The sequence below is a fragment of the Herpailurus yagouaroundi genome, unplaced genomic scaffold, assembly GCF_014898765.1.
Source record: "Herpailurus yagouaroundi ecotype Mexico unplaced genomic scaffold, PumYag 139, whole genome shotgun sequence".
NCBI classification, from domain to species: domain Eukaryota; kingdom Metazoa; phylum Chordata; class Mammalia; order Carnivora; family Felidae; genus Herpailurus; species Herpailurus yagouaroundi.
The window spans coordinates 40,352,486-40,376,896 of record NW_024412394.1 but is presented as its reverse complement, the minus strand read 5'-3'; the positions used below and the strand labels follow the sequence as shown (position 1 = coordinate 40,376,896).

The 24,411-nt window shown below is 40.9% G+C and overlaps 1 pseudogene; it reads right to left on the bottom strand.

The window, feature by feature from the left end:
* Positions 1-7,137: 7,137 nt before the first annotated feature.
* LOC121029145 (striatin-4-like) lies at positions 7,138-8,499 on the bottom strand (annotated as a pseudogene).
* Between the last annotated feature and the right edge of the window lie 15,912 nt (positions 8,500-24,411).

Genomic DNA, 24,411 nt, shown 5'->3' with positions numbered 1-24,411 from the left:
ATAGTATATCCTTTAATAATTCCCTAGTGAGGGTTTATGGGCTGTACACGTTCTTAGTTTGGGTCTAAAAATATCTTGACTTTTTATCTCAATGTTATTAATTTACCTAGGCTTAATAAAATTCTAGGTTGATACTTATTACCTCTTTAGCATTTTAAGGATATTAGTATATTATTCTCTGTCACTCATTGCTGCCAGTGGCAAAAAAGCTGTCAACTAGTTGCCATTCCTTGTTAATAATAGCTACCATTTTTTGCTGTGTGCCAGTGGGCTAAATACAAATATGAACTCACTTGTACTTCACAACAAATTTACGAAGAAAATATTGTTAATATTTTGTGGTATATATAAGGAAACCAGAGCACCTAGAGTTGAAGTATCACTGTCCGTGTCCACAGCCAATTAGTGATACAGCTGGAAGTGTGTATTTTTATCTTTATCATGCTCAGTACTCTGAGTGTGCTCTTGGGTCAGTAAATCATGTTTTTCAACTCTGGAAAATGCTTGACTCAAACCTCTTCAAATAATGATTTTCCACTATTTTCTAATCCTTATCAAACCCCTGTGTTGGCAAAGGCACTAGTGTATGGTTGTATGGGTAACACACAGCACAAATCTAGCACCATTCACACCAAAGGCTTTGAGCTGTTTATTTTCAACTTACTTTCAGTCAATTCACCTAGAGAGATTTTTGTCAATTTTCAGTCAAAGAATTGATGTTTAAATACAGACAATTCTACCATATGTTTGTAAATTAGCTATTACTATCTGGTGCTCTAGGAAAGAAGATTGTTTCTGAACTAGTTGCCAAGTATTTAAGGTTTAGCTCAGCTTTTAAATGATAATCATAATCATAATGTTAATGATAATACTTTTATGTGTCATGCTCCACTGTCTTAAAAATGATTTATATAACATTATTTAACCTAATTCTTACCACAGTTCCATAAGATGGTTTGGGAGTATAGTATCATTACCACATGGTAATGGACCCACGACTGGACCCATGACTAAAGTGTGAAGCAGAGGCACCACAGATAGACTTTCACATCTTGGCTCCTCCTCCCATTTCTCAAGTCACTTTTCTTATCTGCTCCAGGCACTATAATTTTTCAACATTCCTAAATACCTCAAGCCATTTCAGAGCTGACATTTCTCTTCTCTCTGGTTTCTACCTCCTCTGCCCATCTGTGGAGCCCTGGGGGAGACTACCCATGAGGCTACCAGAGAGAACCTCATCTATGACTTCTTTACCAAATCTGTCCTCTTCTGTGCCTGCTTCTTTCCCACTAAACTGTGGACTCCTGAAAGGGTGGTGGGGGCTGGGGGTGTTCTTATTTGTCTGTGAATTCACACTTCTTACCACAGGGCTTGGGCTGTACACAGTGAATGCCTAACATTTTGCGAATGAATGAATAAATCGAAACACAAAAAGGACTTTCAGGTATAATATTTCTATGAAGATTTATAGTTTGGAAACACTTTTATATGTCAATGCTTAACTTTTTACTTTCAAGCACTCTGAAAAATACCAAATGCTGCATTAACATGTATCAAATGAATAATGAACAAATTATTTAATGAGTGAGTTAGTGTATCATCATAATAAAATAATATAATACCCCCATATGTGTTTAATAATAACCACTCTCACTTTAAAATTTAATGCAGTCAGTTTCATGTGCAATTAACTCTTAACCTTTACTGACATTTAAATCTATAAACATTTGTGCAATGTAAAATGTTTTAAAATTTGTCAGGGAACCCAAATGAAAAGTATGAGCAAATATAAACTTGCCATGTTAGATATTGATTTCATCATTCCTGACCTGGGAAAATAAAATCAATATTTAATATAGCAGCTGATGACAAATGTGGGGGGGGGTGTTAAATGAGCTTCCTGTGTGCATTCGTTCAGATGATAAGTGAAACAAAAGGGATCCACTGTGAATTACGTGTGTGGCGAAGTTGATTAAACCTGCCTGTGCAGTCGCAGTGTGACTGAAATATCACTGGATCTGTGATGAGTTGCTCCTGCGGATGCTGTGTGCCTTGCGGGAGAAACAGGCAGGCAGATCTTCCTCAGTTCAGTGATTTTACTGCATATATACAATTTCAGCCAAGTGCAACAGAAAATAGTTAGAATAAGGGTAGCACCAGAAAGACAGCCAAGCCGTAAATGATAGAATGGCTGTTCCAGAGAGCCCTGATGCAAGGAACAAGGCAGCCTGATAAGCGTTAAGAAAGGAGCAATGGGCGTCAGGCATTTTATTACACTGTCAAAGCCAGACTAAGAAGATCACGTCTCTGCTGGTTTCGTAAGCATGCAAGGAAGGAAAACTACAAGCAAATATTCAAGCAGAGGAAAATGTAAAGGCACTCGTTCCACACCTGACCCACGTACATCATGCTAGATTAGAAGAGGAATCTAAGAGTAGTCGGGGGAGGCACTACTGCAGAGATAGAAAATTCCATCGTGTAGCTGTTTGTGCCGGTCTACTTCCCTTCTCCATTCAGCAGTTATTAATAAGGATCTGCTGAGATATGTAAAGAATGCAAAGGGAATAGGTCACATCTGTGCTCAGGTAACCTTGTTCAGTTAAAAATACCCTTTGCCATGATTATGTTGACTGTAGTTGAAGATTATGATGAAGAGCGTCTGGTTCTTGCACGAACACATTTCCCAACAGAATCAGAGAATTTTATATGACACTGCATTTCATTATTATTATGTTGTCATAAAAATATTTACTTTGGGAGGCATTTAGCATATTTTGGGCCATAGGAATGTTGTTTAAGAAATGATTGCTTCAAATGCCTGAGCATGAGTAGCTATTTCAGCAGAAGGTAAGAGTTAGGGGTGTTTTATTTATTTATACTGTGTGTTCAAATTCAGCAATTATTTCCTAAGGTAATCTGGTATTCTCCCAGGCTATTTTAGAAATATTTTTTAGACATGTCCTTTAAAACTGAATTATACTTCTTCAGCAGGCAGATAAGTGACCAGGTGTCACTTATTTATAAAGCTTTTTCAGCTTTGATTCTATCATAAGCATGAAAAGAAACATGGGTCCAGAAGATCATAGGCTAAAATATCTACCAAAAGGAAATGGGGGGGGCAGTTGCCTCTTGTGGGGCTCTGTATTTGTCAAAGGTTTTCAGAGCAACTAGCTGCAAGCAGGTTAATATAATCACTTCACAAGTTGAACATGAGAACTGGGGGAGTTGTGGGGAGCATTAGCACATGTAAGTATGATGCATTTTGGATAGCTTATGCTGTTTTAAATAATTCTCTGAAATGTTATTCTAAGCTTAATAATGACAAGCAGCCTCTGTCTTGACAATATTTGCTCAATTATTTGGCATTTGGAACAAATGCTCCATTTTACATTACATTTCACTTGTTTAATTCAATTCAATAAATATTTTAAAGCTTCTACTTAATACTCTTTTCAACTGAGAAAAGTGTATCCCAAGGGCCATGTGCTAGAAAGTCTAACTGGATAAAGCATAAACTGTGAGGTGGTTTCTGGAGTCTAAATTTTATGCGGGAGTCAATTTAAACATTTTTATATTAAAATTACCAATACTACATGATAGATTTGAATGTAACATTCACATGAATTTTTAAGAGAAATCACAGCTTCAAAGAAATTCCATCTTAAAGCAGTCTGAAGACATATACTCTTCTGCTATAAGTGGTACCTAGGGGGAAAAATGTGAAAACATTCTAGGCAGGACAAGTTATTAGGCACGTAGCAGTGGGATGTACACAGAGTCTAACCCTAGTCCTTATACTCGGGGCTTATTGTTAGGAAGCAGAAAATGTGTTCACAATGAACACAAACAGAAGATGTAGAAAGACATGAAGGAAAGATCAATTCTAACTAGTAAAAGTGCCGTGTGAGTGTTAATTCTTGGAAAGGGCCTAGAAATCCAAGTAGAATTCCAACAGGTGGGATGTGTGTGAGAACTTTTCAGGTGAAGGGATCAGCCTGTGCAAAGGCACAGAGGCATGAACTGGCATGGTGCATTTAAGAACAAGAAACCATGTCATGTGGCTGGAACATAGTTGCAGGGAAGAAGGAAGAAGATGTATCAGAAGTTGTGCTTATGTATGGTTTTTTCCGTGTTATTTTAGATAAACCAATGTCCAGCCTTTAAAGGAATCTTCCTGTGAAGAATTAACTTTTTGAAACTGAAAATAATTTCCCCATTTATCTGCAAAAAAGATTGGATTTTAAATTCTTTTAGATTGGGGCATAACTATATATGATCACCTTTTATAATAGATTGGGTGAGCATTTTTCCCCTCATTTACTCACAGAAGGATTTTGCTGATTTTCACACACGTGTCTACCACTGGCTGGAAACAACTGGTAAAGATTGCCTCCATACTCCAAAAATAAGATAGAAAACCTTCTCTGAAAAAAGGCACTAAGACCAGTTTTATCCAAACAGTCTGGCTTCTCTGAGCCTCAGGGGAAGGCCAAGGTCTGTCTCAGATGTTGGGATGATCTGAGAGAGAAGCTTCTGCCCTGGGTGAGGCCTGCTGTATTCCTTTTACTAACACATCCCAGCAAAGTTCCTGAACTTGAGTCACCAGAAAACCAGTCATCGTGATGCCACCAATTATAGATAAGAATTCCCAGTATTCTCACAAACTTGGAATAAAGCAAATAAATCTCATTGACTTAATACCAGCATTTCTTCCCCAGCAGTTGAAGGATTTCCATAGAGGTCTTTCCTTATTTCCACTTCCCCACACTCAGAAATGAATCCTTCCTTTCCTATGAATGCTATCTAGGAATTCTAAATTGTGAAAAATCTGGAATCATGACCACATTTAAAACTCTTCATTGGAGTGAAAACAGCTGTGGAAATGGGAAATTATGTCAGTGTCAAGAAGAGTATTAACACTGACCCACATTAAGGTCATACGATGACAGATAGAAAAATAAATCGGGGCCTTGTCAGAAGAATTTTGTGGTGTGTGAGACAGGTCAAGAGGGATGAGGTAGGAAGACTGAGCAGGCCAAAGGGCAATGCATAATGTGGAGATTCCTTCTTATGGTCACCACAGCTAAGGTCTGTGCACCAGCTTGCCAGGGTCAGGAACTGAATTTTGCCAGTGCTCCCAGAGTTCTCAGGATTGAGTGATACAAAAGATAAAAAGGCACAATGTGCCTTATGTATTAGGCACAATGTCAATTCATTAATCGTGGGCTTAATAGTCAGGTCACATATTTCTGCTACCCAGAGCACCCCTTCTCACACCAGGATCCCAGGAATGCATTAGAAGCCTGCACAGCAAGCTTGGAATTAGAACAAAGGAAGGGGCAGTCGTAAAGGTAAATCATGAGAGTCTCACTGAAGTCCCACAAAAATGCCCTTTGCTGCAAAAGAAGCAGCAGCATAGGGGACACCTGGGTGGCTCAGTAGGTTGAGCATCCAACTTCTGCCTAGGTCATGATCTTTCAGTTCCTGAGTTCACATGGGGCTCACTGCTGTCAGTACAGAGCCCGCTTTGGATTCTCTGTCCCCCTCTCTCTGCCCCTCCCCCAATTGCATTCTCTCAAAAATAAGTAAACATTAAAAAAAAAAAAAAAAAAAGAAGCAGCAGCATAGTGTTGAGTGTATGGATTTGGGGGTCAATCAGATCTGGGTTTCAGCTCAGCCTGGTCAACCTCTGGTGGTCTCTCTTACAGCTTCAGTTTCTTTATCTGTAAAATGTTATGTAGATAAGAGCAACAGCTAACTTTTTTTTTTCTTCAATGGGTTTATGGAGACAAATTTCACATCCAAGTCCAGGGCAGAGGGGATGGGGCTTATAAACCTGGAAGAGAACCCAAGAATTTAGGGTGACAACAACATGGGTGAAGGTGGGCTACATTAAAATCCTATTTATTTATACAGATTTATTCATAAAGAGCTATGGGGGACCCTTCTCCACCCTCCATGTCCTAGGAGGAGACAAGAGAAAGCCATCTCTCCCCATTGTTGGCCCCATGGGAGTTGCCCTTGGAGAAGTCCTGGGGGAGATAGGGGTGAGCATCTCCCGTGAGGGCATCACCTGCTCCCTAGGCAGTTACTGGCCTAGAGGCATTGGGTAGTTTCTAGAAAGCTGTGTTGAGGGAACTTGAGGGGAGGGTTTTGGTCTGGGCAAGCTTCCTGGGTGGACCAGGCCTGGTACGCCCACTGAGTACAGTCCAGGGTCCAACTGGCTTCATGGCATCTGGGGGGACCCAGATCAGGGGTGCCTGGGGCTCCTCACAGCACAGCTCCCACCCAGGTCTGAGGAGATGGAAAAGAGGAGTTGGGGGTTAAAGAGAGAACCTGGCATCTTCTGGCATCTTGGAAAAGCTGACCCCCAAGGACACCCAGCCCCAATTGTGCTGTGCCCAAGAAGGCAGCTCAGATACCAGGACTGGGCACCAGGGCCCAGAGAGGAAACTCCCAGAGGCCATTCTGGAGGGTGATTCCCAAAGGAGGCCACTCCCCAGGATTCTTGGGGAAGGGTAGGCCATGGGGAATGGTCTCCTGGGGGAAGTACCACCAGGCTCTGAGGCAGGTGGGAAGAGGCTGGACCTCTGGGCCTCCAGACTGAGGCTGGGAGTCATCTTAGTTCCACCTGCCTGGCCTGCTCCCTAGTCAGCATGGCAGTCAGGGCTGGGCCAGGTAGGCATTATACGAAGATCTTGGCAGGGGTATCAGTGTCCACACTGGCAATGAAGGCCTTGTTGGGGTGGCTGGTGACAGACTGGATAGCCTCCTCATGCTTCTTGTGATAGGCCATGATCTCCTGCTCGCATGTTTTGTTGTCCAGGCTCCGCAATGATTGGTCATGACTTCCCAGCATCAGAAATATGCCATTAGGGGCGCCTGGGTGGCTCAGTTGGTTAAGCGGCCGACTTTGGCTCAGGTCATGATCTCGCGGTCCGTGAGTTCGAGCCCCGCGTCGGGCTCTGTGCTGACAGCTCAGAGCCTGGAGCCTGTTTCAGATTCTGTGTCTCCCTCTCTCTGACCCTCCCCCATTCATGCTCTGTCTCTCTCTGTCTCAAAAATAAATAAACATTAAAAAAATAAAAAAAAATAAAAATAAAGAAAGAAATATGCCATTAGGGTCCATGGCTAGTGATCATGTCCAAGTGGGAGACCATGGAGTGCATAGATTTCCCTGTCTGGTTGTCCAGAAAGCAGATGTCTCTGTTGTCATGGCAATGATGATGAGGGGTTGCTTTGAGTGACTCACCACCTGGTTGATCTGAGTTGGGCTGCTGCTTCTCCTCAACTCCAGTATGAGGAAGACACTACCAACATCCAGGTCATAAAAGTGGTGTTTTGGGGTTCCACATCCTCTTAAAGACGTCTTTGCTGGTAGAGAGATCACAGCTGAGGTCATTGTCATTGGTGATGGTAAGATCCGGCAAGTTCCCCAAGCTACCTCCCTGCCCCTGATCCTATTCATGATGAAAACGTCTTCATGTGGCTGGGGACTGGGGTGTGCCAAGAGGCGAACCAGTTCCTTTGGGGGACACCCCATCCACATCCCAAAGGTTGGCCAAAATTCCCTGGAGCTGGGCTCCTTGGTTTTCCAACTCATGGTGGGTCCCTCTCCAGTGCATTGTTAAGGGTCTGGAGAGAGCTCCCAATCCTCTCCTGAGCCCGGAAAATCGAACTCATGGAAGGCATCCTGGGAGTCATACTTCCTCTTCATCCTCATCCTCATCAGGCTTTGGAGGGCAGCTTCACGTGCTGCTTCTTGTGCTGCACACTGTCCAGCTCACAGTTGTCCTCATGGCTGTAGTCCTCCTCATGGTCCTCATGGCCATCCTCCTCCTCACAATTCTACAGAAAGGGAATCTGCTCCAGCACCCAGCCACCCAAGCGCTCTTTGCCATCTTTGCCTGTCACATTCCTCTTGGTCTATTCGTGCTTCTCTTTCACCACCAGTAACTTGCCACCACGGAGCCCTCCAGGGGCTAGCGTGGCCCTGCAGCCCCCTTCACTGGACTCCGTGGCCCTGCTGAGCTCCAACAAGTGGCCCAGTAGGGACTGCACTAGCCTGAACCACATGTCCAGGATGATGTCTGTGTAGCGCACCTATTCCAAATACTGTGGGAGAAGGCACTGACCGTCCTACTGCACCAGCGGGCTATTCTCCAGTGCGACTGACTCCAAAGGGCCATTGGACACTTGTTCTGACAGTTCTGGTTTCTTCTCCCCGTGGTTTAGGTCTGCACTGAACTTTATCATATTTGGCCCTCTCCTGCTTCAGCGCACATTTAAAGTCTTGATCCACTGCACCGGGTCTGGACATTCCTTTGCCCTTTCCCTTCCTCCGGAAGAAGGTCACCTGAGTCTGCAAGGGGGCACTTTCCACGTGCGAGCGGGCCTTCTCCGCTCCAAGCGCGTGGACTCTTGCTGCATAAAGGGCGGGATCCAGCGCAAGCACAGGGGTCTCTGGCCGCCGCGGTGGGCCCGGGCTGCCTCCGCGTCCGCCAGCTGGGCCCCAGGACAGGGGCAGGAGGCCAGAGCCACCCCATCAGACCAGCCTGCGCCAGAGCCAAGCCAGTGGCAGGAGCTGGCAGCCGCCACAGTGGGACCAATCCCTGCTGAGTCACTGAGGCGTGGACCGCCCGCACGCCTGCTGTCGGCATTAGCTAACTCTTAATGAACAGCCACATGGACGAGGCTGTGTGCCCAGTGCTCTACAGACCTCTCTCAACTGACAATAGTCCTCTGAGCTGAGTGCTATTTCCATTACAATGTGGCAGATGAGGAAACGGAGGCACTGTTGCCCCTACAGAAACGGTGAAGGGTCATCTCTGCCCTGATATCTTGTAGCCATCCAGTTTCACGGTGAAGGGTTTTACTTCTCCAGGTTTCTCTTGACTTGCAGAGAAGTGAGTAAGCTATTCTCTGGATCCATTGACCCTTGAGGGGCAGTGGGGTCTGGTTCTGTGACACAGAGCAAGGAGGATCAGTGGAGTATTCCAATTTAGCTTGGGGCTCCTTGTCTCCTAAACTATGTAAACTGAAACACATCACACTGTGAGATATAATTTATTCCTGCCCCACTCTCCAGATCTCCATCTGGCCCATGAATGTGATTCATATTCCTTGTATTTAAATATTGTTACCCTTATTATGTGCCAACTAATACTCCTGACTTCAATTTATTGAGTGCATTCACACCTTCCCTTCTCTGTGATGCATTCTTAAGCATTCTCTCATTGACTAGCAGTGAGGGGATCATGCCCAAATCATGGCCCACTTCTCCTTTTCTTTCTCTCATGGCTATAGAAGAGGCTTCGATACAATTCTGTTTCATCCATTTTACCCTATTGCAGAAATTCTTTATCTAGTGGCCAGAATATTAATATTTGCATAAAAACATGTTTTTCTTCTAACAGTATGGGACAGTATGGACAGTATGGGAAAACACTCGTCAGTTCCTTTGTAATGTGCATCCCAACACAGATAAGAAGAAACCTGGCTAAGGTCTCTTCGTAAACATAATCACCGATCATTTTAAAATAAAGATTTTGTTATTATTCAGGTATGGCAAAACCAAAAGATCAGGGGAAAAGTGCCATAGAAAAAAGTTTGTATACTCACAGTTCCCAAGAGGAGGGGGCATACCATGCCATGGGGGGCCACATAGGGAGGCACCAGATTTGGTCAGAAGGTGAAGGGGTCAAGGGGAAAATGTGGGGAGAAGCCTTTGTTGTGATTTCCATGGAAAGGAAACAGGATAAATAGCTTTAGGGTTGACAAGTTTTAAAATTATCAGGCTCTAGGGGGTGCATAGAGGGGTGTTCCTGGTTGTCTGTTATTTGACTGTGGGGTGATTAGGGCAGAGGATAGTGGCCCCGAGTGTGAGAGCCCAGTAAAAGATACGGTTGAGGGCTGTGGGCACTAAATTGGCTGGTTTGCATGTGAAGTGTTTGCTCACAGGCAAGTTGTTTGCTATCTCTAGGAATTATCTCCCTCTGAGGTCAGCAAGGTCCCAAGATGTCAAACTATCAGAAAATAGACGGCATGGTTAATATGCCAACTGAGTGAGGTCAATCTGATACAGACATTAATACTTCTAGAGTATTAATTAGAGGAGTCCATTAATCCAACCCTTAATAAAGACCACAAAAGAAGTAACTGAGGGGAACCTGGGTGGTCCAGTTGGTTGAGCATCTGACTTCGGCTCAGATCATGATCTCGCAGTTTGTGAGTTCAAGCCCCACATCAGCTCGCTGCTGTCAGCCTGTCAGGGCAGAGCTCGCTTCAGATCATCTGTCTCCCTCTATCTGCCCCTCCCCCCCTTACGTTCTTCCTGACAAAAAAGAAGAGATGGTAATGATCATTAAAGGCATTGTTAAAAAAAAAAAGAAGTAATTGAGAATAACTTAATGAAGACCATATTAAATAAGAACTGTAAACAAATTACTGTAAATTAGCTTGGACATAGTTCTTCACTACAAACTATGAACACTATGTTCTGTGGTATTTATACTAATTTCCACTGTTATCTCACTGGGAATGCCTAGAACCCTTAGCAGCATGGCTAAAGGAAGCTTTTGGGTTTGGTCTTCTCTACTTCAGTCCTGATATCTCCTCATCTGCTGGCCCTCTCTTTTAGGATTCCTTTCAATCTGTTGGAATGGCCATTCCATTATATTTCTTATAACTAATTTCAAATTTTTTAATTCTCTTGATCTATAACCATTGGAAACTTAGATTTTAGGAAAACATGTGTTCTCCAATTGTACTTCTACACCTTTGTAGAAGGTAATCTATTAACTTTTTTTTAATTTCAAAAGTTTTTTTTTTGTGTGTGAAAAATCCCATTAACAATTTCCTACCTGAGAATCTTGCTGAAAGGCAGAGTGACAGAATCCCTCTGGTTTGTGTTCTAAGAATTTTTTTATCTAATACTTGGTCATGAAATAAATAACATTTTCTTCGATTAGCCTTCAAGTTTTACCTTTCATCTTTAGGATTAATCCCCTTGGAGTCTACCTTGTATGATCTGCTTCCCTATGATCCATGTAGACTCACTCCACCTGTGCTGAGCTGTGCTAATACGTGGAGGGTTGAGTGCTTTCACAGGGTGACAGGCTTTTGTTGGAACATTATTGTGTTCTCCCAAGTCAAACTCCATATTCCAATTCCATTTCTGCTATTTACCAAATGTCTGACATTCACCAAGTTAACTTAATCTCCGTAAGCCTGTTTATTCCTCCATAAAGTGAGTTCATAATAATACCTTATAAGGTTGTTGTGAGGATAAATGAAATAGTGCATATAATGCACTTACTACAACACCTGATACATCACAAATGGTCAATAATGGTTATAATTACTATCACAGATATCCTAACTTGTCTCTTCCTGGAAGCTTCCTGCATTTTAAGTAACTTCTATAAATTATTGTTCTCATTCACTGTGTTGATTTACTAGTTTAACTCTCAATTGTAACTTTATTTCTATGTGTCACCACTAAGTACCAACTACTGAACCTAGAATGAAAAGGCCCTTATAGACTTTCCTAAGTTTTACCTATTTGGAAGTATTATAAATTCCTATACATCAGAATCTATAATGGACAGGGCTGCATTACAACCATGAGCCCTTTCAATTCTTTTAAACAAAAAAATTGAAATTATATTTTATGACAGAATTGGTATGAAAACTATAATCCAAAAACAAATCAAACAAGTTATTATTATAATTCATCATTATTTTGTTCATGTTTTATTCTGATTTTAAAAGAAATTAAAGCTGAAACATTTTAGTTTTAAAACATTTTCATGAGCCCTAAAGGTGTTATGAACCCTAGTGTCTATTATGTGTAAAAGATGAGTCAGCCCTGATTTAACTGTGGACTCGGACCACAGTGAAAGTCAAGGAATCCCAGTGATACTGTTTCCTCAAATGCCGCTAAAGATAGGGCTACAGCTGTTTTGTTAATAGGGTTGATAAAGCTATTACTAAAACCATTCTTGTAGTGAAATATTATAGAATGACAAAGTGTCATACTGCCTTGAGACCACCTGCTTAAAGACCCATTGTTTATAAATGAAAATTAAGACTCAGTGTCCAAGTGTTCAGTTTGGATCCAGAGTTGGAGCTAGAACCCAGTTCTCCTGATTACCAGACAGTATTTTTTCTACCACACTATCCATTGCTCTTTAAGGCTTTATTTGAGCTTGGTTTTTAATTTAAGGTCATGTTTCCTAGAACCTTTCCTATAAGAATTTTTTGTGTTCTGGGTTTATAATACTTATGGTAGAGAGGAATACCATTTCCTATTGCTTGTGACCTTGTTTGAAACAGTTTGGTTAGAGCCATTTCTCATCTCTGTCCTGTCTCACAATCCCTCCAGGGCACCTCTGCTCCAGGGAGGTGAAATTTCTGGTCACAGCAGCCTTGGGAGAGGGCTCCTTTAGATAATCACCTCCCTGGGAACTAAAGTCTCAAAGGCCAGGGAGCAAAGTAGGGGAAAGGGGAACTAAGATTTGTCAGGTGCTTATTATAAGACAACATCCTAACTGTGTATTGTATATCTACTCTATCTTTTAATGTGGAAAGTAGTTATCAATATCTTGTATCTTGAGCCCTACCAATTGCTAAGTGACTCAAACAACTAGGGAAGGCTAAATATAACTGGTCTCCTGAATATGCTGGCCCTCTTAGATTATGTCTTATTTTGAGCCATACTTTTAGAGTGAATTCCAACACTAACTCAGTCTTTGGGGCTGTAGATCCAAGCTTCTTCAAGATCTACATGTATCTGAATATTATACTCTCTGGCAGAATGTTGCAAGTGACCTCATAACTATGACTCCAGCTTTGCTATAATGCACAGGTTAATTATATCTTTGTGACCATGCCAAAAGTGTGGCTTCATTGCCCAAGGGATTGTTTATCTCTGGTGATTAAATTAAGTATCCATCTACATTTCTGAGAAATGCTCCAGCACTATTTTGAGCCTTCCTAATCTAGCTAGATTAATCCTCTTTTGTACAAACCATCAGTATTTCCATAGGATAGTTTCCATATGGATCGTTCCCATGTTAACATATTAAAACAGTATTTAGGATGAAATATTTAGCCTAAATGGAGAGGCATTAAAAACAAAGACCAGCTGTTGTGTCTATGTACTTGGTAAAAAAAAAAAAAAAAAAAACAGCTGGAATCAATATAGCATTTGGACACATGGCTGAAGATGTGTTTTGTGTGAGGAATGTGCCCTTGAGGGAAATGAACCTTTGCATTTGTGTGCAACTGAAGTGGAAAATTGGGGAGAACCTTGAAAGCCAGGGACTATCTTCAGTGACATTACATGAGTGAAGAGTGAAAGCTTTAAACATTATTGATTATAAGACAGCTATGATAAAACATAGCATTTTAATTAAATCCTGCATGCTGGCAGTGAAGGCCCAGTCCCAACTATGTGCTAAACTTTAGGAACTGAGTATTAGTAGAACCTCTTAGGGTATCTAAGTGGCCTGCACATATTAGATCTGTGCTATCCAAGATGGTAGCACTAGCCATTCATGACTATTTAAATTTAAATTAATTTGAATAAAATACAGTTTCATATTCAGTTCCTGGTCTCACTAGGCACATTTCAAGAGCACAGTAGTCACATGTGATTAGTTGCCACTGTATTGAATGGTACAGATATAGAACATTTCCATTGTTGCAGAAAGTTTCTTTAGACAACACTGTAGTACACGTTCAATAAATACATGTTGAATGAATGAACGAATGAATGGCCAAAATTTGAAAGGGGAGAAAATATACTGCTCTTGTAAAAAGTTGAACCAGTCCTCTTTAAAGAAGACATGATATGGGGCGCCTAGGCGCCTCAGTCGATTAAGCATCCAGCTTGGGCTCAGGTCATGATCTCACTGTTCGTGAGTTCGAGCTCCACATCCAGCTCTCTTCTGTCAGCACTTTGGATCTTCTGTCTTCCCCTCTCCTTCCTCTTCTCCCTCCCCCTCCCATATGCAGACTCTCTCTGTCTCTCAAAAATAAGTATTTTTTATAAAGCATAAGGCTTTAAGAAAAAAGACATAGTATTTATTTGGGGATAGTGGGGAGTGATAAAGGGATAGAATGACCTTTTAAGATTTGCAATGTCCAATTCCATTGGCATAACTTAGATTTCTGTGACAAACTCCTCCTCTAAAACCTTCAGTAAAGTCTATTTTGTTCATGAAGACTTGTGTGGGTGGAGATTTTTGAGGAGCTCAGCAAAGGGGCTTTATTTCCTAGGGAGGTCAGCATGGTATATAACAGAGACCAGACATAAGGAAGAAGGAACAAGAAATAGAGGATATCATATGTCCATCAAGAACAGACAGGACCCTTAGGGACAGATCTGAAATTCCATAGGCCAGGAAACCAGGCTCAAGTCAATTTTACCTCTAGTTAAAGTAACCTGGCTGATGATGTCTAGGTTGCACTTTAATATACTCTACCGATACTGTGTCAGGAGTTGGCAGGCCAACTCTGGCCTACCGTCTGTATTTGTAAAGCCTACCAGCTAAGAATGGTTTGTACACTTTTCAGTGATTGTTAAAAAAAAATCAAAAGAATAATACGAACACATGACACATGAAAATTGTATCTAATTCAAATTTCAGCATTCATGAAAAATTTTGTTAGAACACAGCCACCTCATTCATTTATGTATCGTCTATTGCTGATCTTGTGCTACAATGGCAGAGTTGAGTGTTTGCAACAGATACCAAATGGTCTGCAAAGCTAAAAATATTTATGCTCTGGCTTTTTATAGAAAAAGTTTGCCAATCTCTGTACTATATCATCAGTATAGTGAGAGAAGGGATCTACATATCAGATATTACAAAACATTCAGGCCAGGAATGGGTTTCACTGAAACATGGCTGCCTCATGGGGAACCATAACAAAAGAGGTTTTAGAAAATTAGGGATAATGAGAGGAGTAGAGAATTACTTAACAGGAAGAAAACCTCTACATCAAATATAAACCGCTACATTTTTATTGCTGATGATAGCAGGAAATTGGGCAGATAAAAAGAAAACTGTTCGACCTAAAGCAATCAGTCATCTAACCTTTCTGAGGATCAGTTCACCATCAGGCACGTGTCCATCTGTGATACAGAATAGTCCAGCACCAGATGGTTCAACAAATGCCTATTTAGTGCCTCCTATAGGAAGACCCTGTGCTAAAGTAAATGTGGAGTAAGGATGGGAACCCTAAATTTTGGCCCTTATTCTCCAAAAAATACATAATATCCTAGGGGAGATAAGGAAAGATATTGGATCATTGGTTATAAATGTGGCAAATGAGAAATTTTGGAAATAAGTTTTAGAACCATTCAGAAAGAGATGAGCTAAAATCATCAGAAGTCAAGAAAGACATCCTAAGAAGGAAGGAAGGAATTGGGTTGGAGCTTGAAGGCTGAGGGGGAGGGGAGGGAAGAAAGGGATTTCCAGATAGGGAAATGGACAAGCCATGGCTGGGCATTAGGTGGGAGAAAGATGACCTCTTTTGATTTCTCCAAAAGAGAAGAGATCAGCTAGGCTGAAGCAGGTGAATATGATGAGAAGCTGGAGATAAAGAGAGTAGGGAAAGGACAGGGATCTGGGAGGTTTTTGAAAGCCAGGATAAGGGGTTTCCCAGATTGACAATGAGAAACACAGTGTGTTTGTATAAAGAAAAGGGGTAAGAATTTGGTATTTGTCAAAGCAACAGCACAGGAAAAAGTTATGTGAGCACAAAGAAATCAGACAAGTTGGATGACATTCCAGTAAGAAAGAGAAGAGCAGTAAGAAAAAGTGTACACCTTAGACCTTACAAGATAGGAAAGATATTATCCTAACAGACACATCATCTAGAGCTTCCAAGGACAAAATATAACAAGAGTCCAAGAATAAAGTTGGAAATTGTGCAACCAGCTCTGTGAATTTAGGCACATTATGGAGTAACCAACTGCTGGCCATACAGCTATTGGCTTTATTTGCACAAAGATCTGGTGAACTTCTTTGAAAAGATCTTTGAAAAGGCAATAAGCATTGGCACAGACAACTGGCTCCTTAAAAAGTGCCCTAAACAACTGAGGAAACACAGATGTCCCTTGCTTTTCTGAACAAAGAATCAGAATAAAGAAAAGAAAGTCGTTCAAGAGGTCAGAGATTCAGAGAACATTTGCTAACGCTATAAAGCCTGAATGGAAGAGAGACATTTTGAGTAGAGCCCTGAGTAATGTTATTATCTCCTGACACAGCCTTTCCAGAACTTCTCTCCAAATTCCTGGAGAGAAGGCAGTAGAAAAAGTGTAATGATCCATAGTGAATCAAATAAAATGTCTTTACTATTGGTGACACTGCTGAAAATACACCACATAGTTACCATCTTTTTTTTTTCTTTTTTAATGTTTATTTCTTTTTGAGAGAGAGAGAGAGAGACAGAGATAGAGCATGAGTGGAGGAGGGACAGAGAGTGAGGGGGAAACACAGAATCCAAAGCAGGCTCCAGGCTGTGAGCTGTCAGCACAGAGCCCTATGTGGGGCTCAAACTCACTAACTATGAGATCATGACCTGAGCTGAAGTTGGATGCTTAACCGACTGAGCCACCCAGGTGCCCCCATCTTTTTTTTTTTTTCAAACTTCTTTCTTGACCATTTCAGTGTGGCAACAACGAGAGTGAACTAGTGGTCACAACAGTGACCTCTGCAGCTAATAGTGAGCATATCCCCCTTGATAATGCTGAGAAACAATGAACAGAGCCACCGATCTTGGAGAATACCATCATAAGGGATGCTCAGTGCACATATGAAAGTCCATGACCCCTTGTCTGTGCTGATGATAAAAGGAACCAAAGGACTTCCATTGCAGAGACTGCACTAAAATGGCTACTGGCAGTTGCTACTATCTTTATATTGCCCGTAAGTACCAAGATTTTTATAATTTTGATTGGTGACCAACCCTAAAAATCTTGACTCTTACAATAAAATAAAATTATTTTTAATAAACTGAACAATAATAATTTTGTTAGTTTTACAGGTAGCTGTAGCATTGTGTATGTTTTTTTTACTAGGAGTCACTGATTCCCAGTGGTGATGCATTGAAGAAGACTTTTACTGCCACATCAGTGAGCCCTGATCTGAGCAGATTAGATGGGCTTAGAATGAATAACTGAAAGGCAAGGTGTATCTAACCTGGAGGTTCTTGTCAACAGTGAACATAAACATACTTATTGTTTGCATGAGAATAAACTGACTGGAAAAAAATAAATAAGTAAAAACTATTGCATGATTAAGATGGCTTCTTGTAGATGTGAAATTGAACATACCTCATTACCAGATTGACCTTGCACACTTGAGAAAGGGTCTTGTTAAAAAACAAAAAGTTAACAAACACTTCAAACCACTATTTCTTGGTAAACAGAATTCATTGTTTCTATGTATAAGTGAATTTAGTGTGGACGGTGAGAAGACATAGACTACATGGTTTTATGTTTACACATATCCAATATATTACGGATATCCCAAACATCTAAATCTGTTGTTAGTTAAGTCACAACTACATGAGTGACAAGAATAAACAGGAATTGATGGCACTGAAATTGAAATGTGTTCCTAGACTAACTTCTGTAGAATAGAGTGGTTGCACTACTAAATAAACTAAATTCTATAAAGAATAAGGGTATAATTATCTAATTTCACATGATTTATTTCTGCCAAAAGTGAGGGAAGGTGGATGGATAAACTTAAAAATAAAATGTAACCATGCAACCGGTTTCTTGTAAAAACTCTTCCATTTTCCATAAAAAAAATAACTTCTGGATTAAGTTTTTCCCACTACATTTTGATGTAATTCTTAGGCAATTAGAATTAGATTATAAAAACTCTAGGAAACTCTCCCAAAAATAAATAAAAAACAAAACTTCAAAAGAAACCACAAATTGCTAGCTCAGAAAAAATTATCTGTGCATCTTTCTGATGAAAATAAAACACATTTAAATATCCAGTTTATTTAAAAGGTTATTTTAAAATCATGAAGTTCAAGGCAGTTCCTGCAGTGAATACTAATAAGTGGTGAATAGTTTTTCTAGTGCTTAATCCAACTCCATAAATTCAACAATGGTGCAATGTCAAAATAAAGGAATATTTTACTTGTCTACTGGGAGCACCACTTCCTGAACCTTAATTAGAGGGTGATGCATAAAACATTTTTTGTTAACTAACCTAACATATTTGGAGTTGAGATACTGTCCAGGGAATATACATTCAAGTGAAAAGAACTTATTTTGGGTAATGATTATTTTTGATAATTAAATGCCTCTCCCTTCTCTGCTTAAAATTGAATTACTCTGAGACAAATGCTCTTTTAAAGCAGAAAATCAGGAAAATGAAGGTAAAGACAGTAAAGTCCACTGTTTGTGGGGTGAAGATATACTTGTAGGTGGAATTTTAACCTAAAATGTATTTAATGCTCACTTTGGCCAGGAAAAACTAAAAAAGAAAAAAGGAGCACCATCTTTCCTTTCAAGTAACAAGTGTTTTGAACACATGTGGCACAATTGCCGAACACACTCTAGATCTGCATAGGACAATGTAGTGATCTGGCCAGCCAGGGTGATGGCCTTCTGCACAGCCTGGGAGCCTCCCCTCCTACGGCTCTGGGAGAGCTGTGTCTGTAAGCCCAGAAGGCGCCATCTTTGAGCATCAGTATGACAGTTATACACCCTAACATAAAGCTTTGTTCTTTTGGGGGAACAAGTTATTTTTATTTAGTTGAACTAATTGAGATTTTCTTCTACTGTTCAGGGGCTGAATCAAATATTATGGAGCCAAGAGCTCATACAAAATTAGGTTTGAAAGTAAACATTGCTTCGAGTAAGGGAAAATACCACATAAAACACAAATTTTTAAAAATTAATACCAACATTCCCAAATCCAAAAGAAAAGCATATTTCTTATCATTAAATGTGTAACACTTACCTGTAATACCTTTTCCTACATTTTTGGTTGTATGTTCTTTGATCACTTCTTTATATGAAAATTATTTTTTTAGGGGCGCCTGGGTGGTGCAGTCGGTTAAGCGTCCGACTTCAGCCAGGTCACGATCTCGCGGTCCGTGAGTTCGAGCCCCGCGTCAGGCTCTGGGCTGATGGCTCAGAGCCTGGAGCCTGTTTCCGATTCTGTGTCTCCCTCTCTCTCTGCCCCTCCCCCGTTCATGCTCTGTCTCTCTCTGTCCCCCCAAAAATAAATAAACGTTGAAAAAAAAAATTAAAAAAAAAAAAAAAGAAAATTATTTTTTTAATTCAACTTTCTGTAGAAAAATTAGAAATAATTCACTCTTTATTCTGGCATCATTCTTTGAACCTTTAAAAAAATTATAGTTTAGAAAAGCTTTTTCTAACTATACAACCCGTTGTTAACGGCCTATATATTTGTAGAAAATTTCTAGCAAATTTCTTCCATATATGTGCTGTGGGATTTTAGGGCATTTCAAAATTTTTTTATGCAGTGAGTGACAATCTTAAATATTATTTGAACTGATAACACTCAGTTATTTGGGTCATTTTGTCTGGAACCACCAGACTATGTCAGGACAGCCTGTATCAAAATTGCTAAGACTACATCTGATATGTCAGGATGAGTAAAATATGTAATTCATGTACAGATATCCTCACTAATCTGCTTAGGTTTGTACTTTCGAACATAGGAATTCAATTACCTTTTATTTTGTATAATTCTCATCAAAAAAATGAAAAAAAGTGTGTGTTGCTTTTATAACTATATGTGCTATTTGTTGCCTACATTCCTGACCAGAAAGAACTTTTTTGGCAAGGTATCAGTGAGAACTGAATCCTCTGTATGCCCTGTTACACAGTGATGATAGGAAAAATTTTCCACAGAGTAGCTTATGGCTCTGTATATCACAAACCTTGTTAATTTTTGATTCTGTGCCCATCTGATTCAATGGCATCTGCAGTAGGACATGTTTATAGCATGATTCCACCTCTGGTCCTGCATCATTGTGCTGTGATGCAGTGAATCAGCACAGTGGGAAGTAGGAGTGTTCTCGGGGCCCATCCCACACCAAGCCGGCTAGCAGTAACTTTCCCACACAAAGAAGTGACTGCCAACCACACAAATATTTCTCAAACTAAATGTATCCCCAATTCAGCTTCCCCTTAGCCATATTTTAGCCCTTCACCCACCTGATACATTTGACACAAGAGAAAGAGTGACAGAGAGTATGTCAGGAGAGAAAGAGACAGCAGTCTTGGTCAGCCATATGGTTATTTTTATACAAATATATGATATGGTAGCACAGTGCTATGGCCCCTACCCATCACCTTGAAAGAGGGGTGTGCAAATGAAAGGCCCTGAAGCTTAACACTTGTGACTAAATTTGCCTCTGCAATTATTGGACGATCCAACCAGAGCCCTCTTGGTTCTCTAGAAAGAGACTTATTAGTCAGTCTCTCTTCAAGCCTGAGTGAAGTTGAGCCTAAATCTGAAGAGCTTTCTCCTAAGGTGTTCTAAGCTAACATCCACTTGTACTTCTATTCAGAGTTAGTGTGGGACCAACCCTGAAAGAGTAAACATCATTTTAGTAACCTGAAATTGAGAATGCCAACTGGGGGGAGGGCAGATAAAGTTAGAGCATTACTGTTCTTGACCAAAGTAGAAAAAGTTCTTGCACTCTATGCATTTTCTGACCAGTTATTTTAGTGTCTCTAGCCTTTCACATGACAGAGAAATAAACTTTCATGTTGTTTAAGCCACTGTAACTGGGGCTTCATCTAGTAGTTGCAGCCCAAACTATTCTTATAAGTACCACACACTAACTGATTGTGCCACTGGAGCCGTGCTAGCCCAGACTATTCTTAACGGAGACAAGGTAGTATCAGGATTACCTAGAGAGATTTCCCGAGTTATTCCTTCCTCTGTTCTGCTGTCTTCCAGTGCAGGACAATTTGCTTAATAATTTAGTAATAAACAGTTTATTATTTCCAGTGATTCTATGGGATGGATCGGCTCAACTGGGAGGTTCTGTCCACACAGTGTCATTTGGGATTACAGGGGTGGCTGCATGAGCTGGGTACTCAGCTGGGGCTGGAACACCCAGGAACACCCAAGATGCCTTCACTAAGTGTCCCACATCTCAGCCGAGCGCTGGCTGGGTCTCACCAGGTGTTCTGTCATTATTCAGTACTGTAGCCTAAGTTTCTTTTATATAGTATCTAGATCCCATCAGAGCAAAGCAGAAATTTCCAGGCCTCATAGAGCCTATGCCTGGAGCCAGTCCAGCCTTGTTCCCCCCACATTGTGCTGGGCACAGGAAGTCACTAGGCCAGCACAGATGTAAAGGCAGCGGAAACAGATTCTACCTCTTGACAGGACAAGTGGTCTGGAGGTAGAGGGATAGAAAATGTGTTGGTAGCCATTTTTGTAGACAGTCTACATGCAAAGAGATGGATAGAGAAGTAAGATAACTCCTAAAAGGACAAAAGAGTAGGATGGAGTAGGAACTCAGGCGTTTTCTCTTTTGGCACATAGAACGCAATGCCTCTGTCAGGTTTCAGCCAGTCTGTCTATTCAGTCACTTCACCCATTTAATCACTTGACCCCATAGAAAACTGATACTGCTGGGAAGAGGGATGCTCCATGCTTTCTTAGACTGGGAACTCAGGATGGAGCAGCCTGTGGGGACCATGTTCTAAGATCTAGCTTTCATAGTACAAGTCCCCACACTAAAGTTTTTCAGCATATGCTGAGCTGAGCTGATTCACTGAAACAAACACATTACACACAAATACACGTACATGTGACAATCGGATTGTTAGTTTATTAATTTGAAATTGGAAATAGCTGCTAAGTATTACAGAATATTGTGTCTTCTGATCTGTACATTTTTTCCTAGAAGTTGGACAATGTCCTTGGAAAGCCAAATCAGTTCTGGAGGTTGCATTCTGATTAGAATCAGAATGGAGGAGTTAGATTATCTTAATATAATGTCCTCTTCTATGAGGCTTGAAGGAAGTGCCTGCTAAGTGGGCAGTTAGCTAGAATGCTGGTCCCCTGGCTAAATCAAATCTGTAATCTGTTTATGCGCAACCTTTGAGCTAAGAATGAAAGTGTCATAAAGAAAAACAAAGAAATACACAACAGAGACCATATGTGACCAGCAAAGCTTAAGATATTTACTATCTGGCCTTTTACAGAAAAAGCATACTGAGCCTTGAGCTAGATAGTGAATTACTTGGCAGAAGGTATTCTCTATTTCTCCTAGAACAGTGTTTACAAAATGCATGTCACAGTCCAATATGGGGCTGTGAAACTAAGTTACTGGGTAGAAATCTGTATGTTGTGGGCTGAATTGTGTACTCTAAAATTCATTTGCTAAAGTCCTAACCCCCAGTACCTCACAATGTGATTGCATTTGGGGTCAGGACTTTCAAAGAGGTAATTAAGTTAGTATGAGACCAGTAGGGTTGGTCCCAACCCAATATGGTCAGGGTCCTTATAAGAGGAAATTTGGATACAGACACATACAGAGGAAAGACCGTGTGAAGACGCAGGGAGAAGATAGTCATCTACAAGCCAGGAGAAAGGCCTCAGAGGAAATCAGCCCTGCTGATGCCTCCATCTGAGACTTTTAGCCTTCAGAGCTGTGAGAAAACAGATTTCTGCTGTTCTAGCCACCAAGTCTGTGATACTTTGTTATGGCAGCCCTGGCAAACTAATGCACAGGAATTTTAGAAATATGCAATAGACTGAATGAAAAGTGTCAAGGAGCAATGTATATTGAAAGAGTGAATATTGGGGCGCCTGGGTGGCGCAGTCGGTTAAGCGTCCGACTTCAGCCAGGTCACGATCTCGCGGTCTGTGAGTTCGAGCCCCGCGTCGGGCTCTGGGCTGATGGCTCAGAGCCTGGAGCCTGTTTCCGATTCTGTGTCTCCCTCTCTCTCTGCCCCTCCCCCGTTCATGCTCTGTCTCTCTCTGTCCCAAAAATAAATAAACGTTGAAAAAAAAAAAAAAAAGAAAGAGTGAATATTGTTTAATATGGTTTTATTATAATTATATGGTGTGGGGGGTTGTGGGTTGATATGTATTTCTCAATGTAGCACATGGTCAAAAAGTTTGGGAGCTACTGCCTTAGAATATAGTTAGGTACTCAGTGTGTTTGCTAAGCAATAATTTGTATCATCCTACCAGGGTCCTATCTGGGACTCACTGATATTTCTGCTCTTTGTCTTTCTTTTTCTGTGAGGACTTGTCTCTTTCTTTTCTTCTAGTATCGTGTTGTGATCACTTAGGCTATGATCTTTCATGCTGTCACATCCCCTAAGTCTACCTTAAATCACTATTCTTCACAAGGTCTTATTGCTTCTTGATTTGTGTGGCTTCTGATCATTTTCAGAACATCTCCAAATGGCTAATTTCACTCATTATTTGGGGTATATCAGACATCTGTTTTTTTCATCTGACCAGCATGGCTATTGACAAGTGGCAGTAGGCCCCCAACTTTTCTTTTGGGGAACCATCTCTCCATACTCCACGTGGTTCTGATGGGCTGTTCTGTAGGGTGGATGTGTGACCCAGACTGGCCGAGGTCTTCCCTGATATTTGACATATGGTTTTTAGTTGTAAGGATTATGGGGACCCAGAGTTGTTTCTCCTTCAGCAGGGAAGACACTCTGTGAAATGAAGCCAGACACAGACTCAAGCAGAGAGTTGGAGAGAAAGAGCCCTACCATCATGGCTGGAGTCCCAAGACCCAGCCATGCCTAACATGTTAACTTCAGTTCTTCAATCAGTATTCTGTTATCACTGCTTGACTTTAACAAGATGGGCTGGTCCTATTTGCTTCACATCCAGGTTATCCTTGGGCTATAGTTGGCTACAAGCACTGGTTATATGCGCTGATAATAAACACCAGGTTACCCAACGAGGAGCACTGGTGTGACGATAAACGTAGGTTTAAGGAAAGATGATGGAATCTGGATTCAGTACTGAGTGAATTCGATTATGTACACTATGCAAGTGGAAAGGAGACATGTAAACTAGGGAAGATGACCATAAACAAATAGTGTTAAATGAATGAAGACCATGTATGGGAGGTCCTCCTGCACAGCTAACAACTGGACCGAACCAACTGAAACGAGACGGCACATTAAAAATCTTTCAGATTTATGATGTTTTGGTTATAGGAGGAAATTGTTGTAATAATTGAGTAAAAATAAAGACTCCTTTAATTACTCTCATTTTTAGATTTAATTACTTCTAAAAAAAACCCACGAAAATTATGGAAACAAAAGTGTAGCTTCAAAATCAAGTTTTAATGAGCTATTCTAGAATAGAAGGTAAAATTAGATATAGTAGTCACCCATGTGTCTGT